We start from the raw sequence: 10,681 nt of genomic DNA on the forward strand, positions 1-10,681 counted from the left end.
ATCTTTCTGTGGTATCTCCCTAACTTAAAAATAAAGATAATTAAAAACAATGCAGCCAGCCAGCTGTGTTTCATAACATCTAAATTTAACACATGGAGTGGTTTTTAATGCTTGGCTTGGCATAATTCTTTGAAATAACACCTGGGTCTTTTTTTAATCATCTTAGTCTCATTAGAATTCTTTATATTCTAAATAGAGAACTCAGTGTGGAAGTAGTTAAAAGGTAAAATTCTAGAAGTATTAGTAATGTAATAATATCCCTAAGGACCCCTCTCAAGGTTTGATGAACCTTGTAGTAGAAGATTTGAAACACAAAAATACGATTTCAGTGTATCATGAAAATGAGAATTAAAAAGCCTAAATTTTGTGTTTTGATAGCATTAAAATATGCTCTTGTAGGGGGAGCAGGGACTTAAAATTTTAGCTCAAAATATCTGTCATAGTGAAACCAGCAGGACTTCTGAAAGCTTCTCTATAGCAGAGTGGAGTTCAACATAGAAACTAGTATAGGAAAATATGAATGTACAGAAGACCAGATGACTTCCATATTGGGATGATTTGCATCCACCGTACAGAAATGTATGGTAAAAGGCCTTCACCCTAGTTATTTCTCAAATGAGAATTGTTCATGTTGACAGAAGAATCAGGATGAAATACTGTAGTTTCTCTCTTTAAGGGGAACACACTTCATTTAGACAATGTTGAATGTACTTGAGTATTTTTGCATGAATGATTCACCTCTCATTAGCATTTCTGCACCTACATGTTCAAGAAATTTTACTAGATCTGATAGTAATCCTTTGGGCTAGAACTGTAATAATGCTGTTTCTTGTCCTGCCATCCTTAGAGCTGCTTGATGAGGAGGGAGAATGGGATGTGCTGCTGAGGGTTTCACTTCTGTGGAGATTCCAGGCATTGAACAGAAGGAAGTGCAGAGTGTGCACCTGCAAATGCCTTTTTCAGAGTCCTTTGCCAGCTGGACTGCAGCAATCTGCTCTTGCTGAGACAATATCTTCTGTGCTTGGGCTTACATGAGATACCTGTGCTGTTGCTGCTGCTTCACCCAGAGATTTGGTGTGGGAATCGGTTAGTTTGGGTTTATGCTTGGGGCTTTTTTGGGATTTTTTAAATTTTGGGGTTTTTTTATCATCCCCTGCTGAATCTTTCAGTGAACTGATCAAGCTGTATGCAAATTTTGAAGGAAAATGCAATGTTATGGTGAACCTGAAGGAACTGAAAAAGGATATGACAAAGGAACTAAATGATACATTGCAGCATGACATGTTAGTTTGTTTCTTAGTACTTACTATGCCTTTTTCCTTTGGTGTTTCCAGTGCTAAGTGAGACTTTCAAAATGGTCTCCATGTAGAGGCACTGACCTACTTGGGGGAGAATTTCCATTTCCTTAAAAATGGCTCTTTTCAAAACCATAGTTTAGTTGATGTCATAGTGGATGAAAGTAGTGGGAGATAAAACTTTCTGAAAGATGCCACCATTTTGGTATTGGTTGGTAGGCGTTTTTTAGGGTTTTTGAAAATTATTTTAAAATCTTTTATTTAGATGTCTCTTGGGAAATATCCGTGAGCTAAATAGACATGAGACATGTTAAATAGGAAGTGGAATAACAGATAGTTTCTTTTTGTTCTTGTTGGAGTTGTTTGTTTGTGTTTAGTATTTTTTTTTTCCTTAAAGGTTTTGTATCCAGGGATCTTCCATACTTGGGTTTGGGTTTTTTTGGTGGTTTTTAATAATTTTTTTTCTTTTGTATCTTTCATCTTCAGCCCTTGGTTCAGTGTTTGTATTGGAATAAACATTCAAGGACAGCAAAACTGAGGAAGAAGATTTAGGGCAGCTAATGGTGGTGATCGACGCACCAAGTGATGTGTGGTTGATGCTGTTCTTGACAAAAAGTCCCCAGCTGCCATTTCATTTCAACCCTGACTTTATAGAGTGGAAGATAATCGGTCACTTCACTGTCAAATGTGATTTCGAGTTGGTCATTTCAGTTGGATGCAAGTTGCTGTGTGATGGAGGTTTGTGTGCTGCTCTCTGCAGGCAGACTAAGGGGTTTTTTAAAGCCAGAATAAAGGGGGAAATGCACAAACACTCAAGAAGCTTTAAAGTAGTATTCTTGTACTTTAAAATCTCATCTAAATTGCAAAAAAGGTTTACTTGATTTTCAAGGAATTAATTGCCTAGTTATTTCTAGTGGAGGTTGAACTATTACAAAAAAAGTCAACATATGTTATTGTAAATGCAGGTGAACCCAATGGGAAGAAATGACGATGTCTGACTCAATTCAGAAGGCTGAATGATTTCTTTATTATACTATGCTAAAATACATTAATATACTATATAAAAAGGAAGATACTAAAACTACATACTACTTTCTCTAACTCTTAACTCTAACACAACTTGTGACCATCTCGCCAGCCACAGGTGGATTGGATTGGCCATCAGGCTCAAACAATCCTCCCCAGAATCCAATCAAGCAATCACTCCAGGCAAACAATTCTCCAAACACATTCCACATAGGAAAAACAAGGAGCAGAAATAGAAATAGTTTTCTCTTTCATTTCTTTCTGTGCACCTCTATGAAAAATCCTGAGAGGGAGAGAAATGTACTTGCCACAATATGTGGCTGGCCTGAATTATTCTATAGAGTCATAATGGGTAGAACTTTTGAATATTGTATGTTTTAGTTATAAAGGCCTACTTTTATAGTTTGACAACTTTCCTCCCTCTCTGCCCCTTCTATAACTATAATTATTTACTGCTTAACTGGCTTCATTTTCCTGAAGTTGTCTGCTTTCTTGCACTTTGGCTGCTCAAAGAAGTGCAGCACTGGCTGTGTTGGCTGTAGCTGCTGTGCATATTTATTGTAGACTGGCTCTGAAGTCTCTCAGATTTCTTTTTACTAGACAAGTTAAGGTTTAGTAGTGTGCCTACTACATCCTGTTTGTTTTTCTTCGGAGTTTTCTGCTTTCCTCCTGAACGTGTTGCCTGTAGCTCAACAGACAGCTTATGCTACCTACTCTTTCTGGTCTTTGCAGTGCAGAGTCCTTTAGCTCTTAGGTATCATGTATTTCAGCACAATTTTTAATAAGCCAGATTATGGTGTTAGGAATGGGAAAGAAGAGGGATGCCTAAAGCTCATTCTTCACCTGCTCACTCATTATGCTTAGTGCGATTTTGAGGAACAGTGGAATTAGTGCATTCAGTGTATCAGTGCTTGAAATCAGTACTATTGACTTACTCAGCTTGCTACTAGAGACTGAAAGAGATCCTCATTTCTTAATTGTGGTTGTGCACTGAAAGGATTTTCTTTTCAATCCTTTATGAAAATATTTTTTTCCTAATGTAGGCCATACTCTCAGTTCACACTTGGAAATCAAGTTGTTGTCTTGCGAAGAAAGGCTGCAGCTGATGTCTGAGGGAATAGAAGTGCTCATTTCCTTTCCATTTTAGTGCTAGACTTCTACCATGCAGATTATAGCATATGTTACTGACCCAGCAAATATTTCTACTTTACTTTGAATAGTGAAAGGACAAATGTGTTCATAGATGCTCAACTTAAGTTTAAATTTGCAAAGAGACTGATGAGTTTCCCTTTTATATTATTTCCATACTTTGTTCTTTTGTTCTTTGGATTTTTTTCTGTTGGTTTTTTTTTTTTTTTTTAGTATGAATTGTGTTTATCTAAAGTGTATTTGCAGAGAAAAAAGTCAATGCTGAGGTACTATATATTATCTTAACAAGTGCTCATGGATTGTAGAAGCATTATTACACTAAATACTGCTACCTGAAGCCTGTATTTTAAGAATGCATTAACAAAAACTGAGTTGTAAAATGCGTAGTTATGTCTCTGAGATGTGGGAGGACAAGATGGGGAGATGTCTTACTTGTTGTCTCTATGTATTGTCTCTATATTGACAGATTGGAAAAATGGAAAGTTAGATAAACTGTAGAAGATTTGAAGGGGTTTTGAAGGTGTTGGTAAAGCCTTAGTGCAAGTTTTGTAGTCTTATCTGTATTGATGTGGAGACTTCAAGTAACTAGCAGTGCTAGAAAGAAGAAAATAACAAGTTACCATGTCAGGGATAGTGTAGGAAATAGAAGTAAACAGTGCTTATCGGCCAGTCGTTATGCATAGAACCAGAAACTGTCAGACTGATCACACTCACAGCATGGTGGTAGGATATTGTATAGAAATACTGTGGCTAAACGGTTTGCAGAAATTCAGCTAAAAGTTTTAAAAATACTATTTTAATTCTTGAAATCATTGTTAGAGCAGGTGCAAATTCCTGTGTTTTAGCAGCACTGAGTAAGCTGTGTATAAAGAAAACTTGCCGCCTTGCATCTAGTTACCTTACCAAAACAAATTGATACCATAGCAAACGTAGATTGTAGAAAAAAAATACTGTGTTCATAGGGTGCTTCTGGTTCAGCTGTGTGAAATGCGTGAAAGATAATCAGCTTTTCTTTTCATTGTTGATGAAAACAAACATTCCTATCATATGCCAAATGCAGAGGGTATCTGCCTTTTCTAATATAAATTTGTGTTGTGGTCAGGTTTCAACAATTTTTGAGTTTTCTGTGATATTCCTGGGTACTTCTAAAAGCAGTATTTCCTAGGAGGTGACTAGAGGAAAAATAAGTATTTATCTTAGAATAAGTTTGATTGAGAAGCGCTACAGCCAGCCTTGATTGGAAAGGACAGTGACTCCCCAATGTCACACTGCTGTTCTGTTTGGTCTTTTGTTTTCTCTCCAGCTGTCTTCATTAATATTTGCTGCTATTTTGGCTATGTCATAAATCCTCAAAGAGTTTTCCTAACATCATATTACAGGCTGTTGGTTGTTATCAGTGCACAGAAGCTGCACTTACCTGTGTTGAGTGTGAGCTGAACTCTCAGGCTGCACATCATAGAGGTAAAAAATGGCTTTAGCTCACCTCAGACTTCCATCCCCTTTTGATCAGAGGGATAAGGTGTGCTCTTTTGCAGGCACTGGACCTTAGGCCAGAGACTCTCATCTTTTGGCCCAGATGGTAATACCTGAATAATGACTTTAATTTATCATTCCCGAACACAGTCATCCCAGAATAAAGGAGAAATGTAAATTACAGTGTCTGGGCAATAACAAAGATGATAGACTTATTTAAAAAGAAACTCTTTTTTTTTTTTTTTTTTTTTTTTAAATTAGTGATCTCCTTTAGAGATGCTTGGGAAGCCACTGATGCCCTGTTTGTCTTTTCACTCATTTGCATAGTTAGAGCAGTTTGCTGCTGGCTATTAATTCATTGATTCAAATGATGGATCCAAAAACACCAGCTCTGCAGCTGGTTTATGTGGGCTGTGACATTTTGCTTGAGGGAGATGTACATTAAAGCAACATTGAGTACACAGAGTAGATGCACTGAAAGTCATCTAAGGCCAAATTTATAATTGTATGGCTTGCCTTCATTTGTGCTAAGTTAGATTGGAGATGACTGACAACTACAACAACATGAAACTCTTAGAAGACTTGATATAAAATAATAGCTGGAATGCATCTTGGGTGAATGTAAAGTGATGCACGTGGACTGCTGTGCTATATGCTCAGTGACAAGCTGTGAACATTTTTTAGAGATTAGGAGTGAGGTCTTGTGTACAGTTCACAGTGTCGTCAGCTCAGTGCTTGGAGGGAGTCAAATAAGTTACATGTTGGGAATCAGTAAAAGGATCAGAGAGTAAGAGACAGCACATGATCAGACGTAGGATCTGCGTTTTGCCTCTTGGATACTGTGTATAGCTCTTGCCCTGGCTTCTTCAGAAGAGTACAGAGCTAGAGTAGAGTTACGTACGAGCAGCAGGAGCAGAGACATGAAATGGCTTCTTTTGAATGCAGTGGGTTAGATGATTAGGGCTGTTTTCCAATGAAGATACTACTGTGCAGCAGTTAAGCTAGCAGGAGGTAATTTTGAAATGATAGTCATCCTTTTAACCATGTACAGAGGGAGTCCTTGCTACAGGGACTTCTGTGGATGCTGTTTTAGTGATTATAGGAAGAGTGTGCATGGAAGAGAAATTGGTCAAATGCTTGTGAGGTAGATCTTTGGTGACTGTGGAGATGTTAAGAGAAACAGTGCTCTGTTTATTCTGCTGTATGTGCTACTTTAGATGTATGTTTCCAGCCACTGTTGAAGGCAGGAACTTTGGTGTGATCCATGTGGCTGTTCTTGCTGGATGATAGGATTTGAAACAGTACTGCTTTTGTCCAGGGAAGAAGGCCCCTGTGTGCCCTTAGTGAACTAGTGCTTGATGATGTTACCTTGTTTCGCCATAGAAAGTAGCGATGTGCAATATAATACCTGATAGTAATGTAGTACTTAAGGTGGTTGATATTAAAATCTTGGAGTACTGGGACTGCTGTGGGAACTGCAGTATTAGTTATGTTCCAGCCTGTACAGCTTGCTCCAGTTCTGCTGCATATGCATCTCCCTTCCTCCCAAAAGAAAGGGAGCTTCTTCCAGAGCGTCTTGTGCCACCTTTCCGCGAGGCACAGAGAAGGAATGGCATTGATCAGCAGTGCTTTGCTTATTTGTCCTCTCAGAAGAGTACAGCAGCAGTGTACCCAATGTGCTGACCTGGTATGGCTCTGGATGCTGACAGAACATGAAGGGGGCTGTAAATCAGAAAGCTTATATTGCATTAGGTTGAAAAACAGAAGGGGACTTCATGCGCTTTTAACTGCAGTTTCCATCACATTGATTAATTAAAAAATTAGATATTAAGGTGCAGAAGCATCTTAACTGCTGGTGTAGAATTTGCTATTAAGATTTTTTTTTTTTTTACTTTGTTGGTATCAATGTCTTGAAATACTCAAGCACAGGAAGATGTTTAGTGATAAACAGGATATTTGTGATACAGCTTTTAGTTAAGGTATTGTAAGTGGTGTGTTGGAGAACTGTTGTAGACCTCTTGTCACGCACGGAGTTAGATGTTGTTGGATAGACACTTAGCTTGTGCTCCCTGCTTTGTTCTTTATTTTCTGGCTGTTGAACCATGACGGTTGTGCCCAAGGTTGCAGCAGTGCTCCAATGCTCAGTGTTGCAAATGAAGTGAATTGACACTGTTCACTGAATGTGTAAAGTGACTTAGAAATACAGAATGCTGGGAGACATTTACTGGGATGATGGCTTTGATCTTTGTACCTTTTCTACAATAAAATAAAGATGTGATGCAGTAGTGTGGTGAAATGAGATGGTGTATTCTAGTGAACACGTCAGAAGAAGAAACACTCCAGAACCCACTACAGGTTCAGGTAGCATATGGCAAACAAAAAACATGCTGAGTAATTGAAGTAAAAAGAGTTATTGTACAGCTGTCTGTACTGATCATTAAATGGGTGGAGTTCATATAGTATATTACCATGAAATTAGGTTGTCTCATGTATAATCCAAAATAAATTAAGGTTACTAACAAAGTAAATTAAGGAGGCCTGCAAGAAAGGTGAAGAGGGAATTTTAACAAGGGTATGAAGTGAGAGGACATGGGGAAATGGCCTTCCAACTGACAGAGGATAGGTTTAGATTAGCTGTTAGGAAGAAATTCTTCATTGTGAGGGTGGTGAGGCACTGGAATTGATTGTCCAGAGAAGTTGTGGATGTCCCATCCCTGGAAGTGTTCAAGATCATGTTTGATGGGGCTTACAGCAAGTTGACCTAGTGGAAGGTGTCCATGCCCATGACAGGGGGTTTAGAAGTAGATGTTCCTCAATACCCCTTCCATCCCAAACCATTCTGTGATTCTGCTTAAAATGTTGTATCCTGAGCATACTAGATGGAAAATACTGTGGGTTACTTTGATCAAATGTAAGTAACTTTTTCTTCTTTTCTTTTCTTTCTCACACTGCCCCTGTTCCTCTCTCTGGATTGTGGCTGCACCTGTATGGACTCATTGCTGCAATGGTTCAAATTAATCATTTTACTGGACTACTTCTGGATGTATTCTCTTGATATCTTCAATTGTGAAAATGATGGAAACGTGTTGTTTACAAAGTAGCTGTAAGTATTACATTGATACAGATATTTTACAGTTAGTATAGGAATAGAATCAGCATTTGGTTTTTAGTAGCTGAACTGAAATTGAGCTTAGGTAGAAACTGGTTGAAAATCACAAAGAGATAAAAATTAAGGGGAAGGTATTGTAAGTATTAGAAACATGAGATCTCATTTGGCACCATGTTCAAGACAGTGGAAGCCAATTATTTTTCAAAAAAAGTACTAAGTTCTTTTAAAAGCTGTTGCAGGAGTTGAAGAAACTCAGTTCCTAATCTGTTTTGGTCTCTTTAGAAGTGGCAAGTTATGAACAAAGGCATCCATTTAAAAACCAGTATGCTGAAATCTTCAGTTTTAATTGGTATACCAGAAATATGAATCTGGCATTCAGCTGCAGTTTTTTGAAAGGCTCTTTCCTATTGATGGCAAATGCTCACATTAGACACAGCATTAATGCCCAGTGTAACATTTCATGCATCTTCATTTTTCTGGTTACTGCCATTTATATTTCATTATCTAAAATTGTAATTAATGTAGACCCACTTAATAAAGCAAACAACCCAAAATTCGCCATCTATTCTTTTTTAGCATTTCATACTCAGTGAATCTAAAAGTTCGTAGGGGTAAAACTATCTGAAGTGTGGAGCTCTTTATAAATGGGAAGAGAAATAACTTTAGTTTGAAACAAGAATTATATGGAAACCCATTATTTTAAGCAAAAGAATTAGCTAATGAGGGGGTGAGCTGTTTCTGGTAAACATGACACACATTGAAAGGTATGTAGATACTAAAAAATGCAGGTGGCTGACAAGTAGAACTATTAGGAGTATCTGACTGTGATTAGATATTTCATATCTGGTAGGATGAATAGGAGTTCCATGTCCTTAATGGTTTTTAAGGACCTGCACTGTTAAGGAGCCCTTTAATATCTTAAACAGCACTGACCTGCATGTCATGCAATATGTCTGAAGCATTGGCTCCAGCTCGGAGTTTTAGATTGTGATAAATTCCATTCCTTACATGTAGTAATAGATTGGAAAATTAAAACAAATATTTGGATTTTAAATTCCTGGTTGATTTTTAAAATACTTCAAAACCTTTGAGATGAGATTATAGCTGCACCAAAGGCTATATATTGAAACAAAAAAGTTCCTTGATGACACAATACAAAGATTCCTACATTTAGGGAAGTAATAACCTTTGTTGCATTATGAGTGTTTAAACTTGAGCCTCTAACTTAGTCTTTGCAATGGTGTAGTTTTGTTTGAGATTAATAGTTTATTTGTCAAATGGAGAAATTAGTTGGGTGACTTAAAACAGAGAGTCCATTTATTGACTAGTGCTGCTGGTCTGCCAAGAGCTTGTGGTCAATACTTTAAAGGTGATAGTGGTTTTATAGCCTTGCTTTAATTAAATAAATATTTTTAATTTCAAAGTTCTGAGTTATTACTGCATTGAACTTACTTTGTCAGTTTTAGAAAGAAAAGAATTCAAAATAAATGAGTCAACCACATACCAAACTTGAATTAACCATACTGTATCCCATACAGAGAAGTTCTGAGCCAAGAGTGCCTGCAGTATAAAACCTTCTTACAAATTATTTTTTAGAATTCCTCTATGCTCATAAAGATAATTTTAGGGAGTAGAATTTGAACTTGTAGATAGCACTTCAGCTGTGTGGGTATGTACAGCCCTCAAACTCTGCAACTGAGTCAATACCACCATCACATGACATCCTCTCAACTCTGCATGGACATAACGCCTAAAGGCTGAAATCATTGCTCCATGACAAGCAGTGCCTTGTGTTGTTTTCAGTAGACAGCTGTCTCAAGAAAGTGTTTTCAGAATATTTGTAAAATATCTAAATTGTCCAGTCTTATAAGACAATCCTCAGAGCTGCTGTATTAATAAACAGACAGTTGTAGGATTGTGCTGGAAGAGTGGTGTAAAGGTAGCACAGTTGAGCTTTGAAAGATTGCTGGGTCTAGTACAGTGAGGAGGAGGCATTTTAAGCACCTCCAGCATTTTCATTAATGTGGTGAGAAGAAGTAATGGCTAGCATCCAGAATTCTTCTCTTATTTCACAGTAGGCACTATTTTGGGTAAGTTTTTCGGAGTACAAGACAACTGAAGTTTTGCCTCTATGGAGGATTTGTTGCAAGGCTTGCTGCATTACTGTAAGTCTGGGTTTTACATGAAGGCCTCCAGCTGAGTGACATAGAAGCAGAGGTGTCAAGTTGGTTCCCATCATGTTGAGGCAATATTGAGGCAGTACTACCATGACTTGGAAGTACAGGAAAGATGCATTCATACTGCTGGCCTGTGTTTCAAATGGGCATTGGTACCAAGCTGATTATATTGTAATTCTGCACGTGCTCACTGTTGTGTTTATACAAACAGTCATAATATGGCAATTGCACCTGCCCAAAATGCTCCTATTATACTTGAGTTTCTGCGCCAGTTTTTTGGCCATCCAATCAAAAAATTTTTTTTTTGTATTTTTTGCTGCAGTTTATTATACTGTCTTGAATGTAGATAGGTTGGGTAGATTGCATGTTTCTACAAATGTGAAAATGAAGTTAACATTTCAATAACTAAGAATACAAGCCAATTAAGAAATTACTTGCTTTCCTTTTAACTT

The 10,681-nt window shown here is 37.5% G+C and overlaps 1 long non-coding RNA gene across 1 annotated transcript; it reads left to right on the plus strand.

Annotated features, from left to right (window-relative positions):
• The first annotated feature begins 1,920 nt into the window (after positions 1 to 1,920).
• On the plus strand, positions 1,921 to 2,530 carry LOC140682647 (uncharacterized). Its single transcript, XR_012054626.1, has 2 exons — positions 1,921 to 2,033; positions 2,434 to 2,530. It is a non-coding gene; the product is annotated as an uncharacterized lncRNA (long non-coding RNA).
• The last annotated feature ends 8,151 nt before the right edge of the window (positions 2,531 to 10,681 follow it).

Source organism: Taeniopygia guttata, chromosome 2, assembly GCF_048771995.1.
Source record: "Taeniopygia guttata chromosome 2, bTaeGut7.mat, whole genome shotgun sequence".
Taxonomy (NCBI): domain Eukaryota; kingdom Metazoa; phylum Chordata; class Aves; order Passeriformes; family Estrildidae; genus Taeniopygia; species Taeniopygia guttata.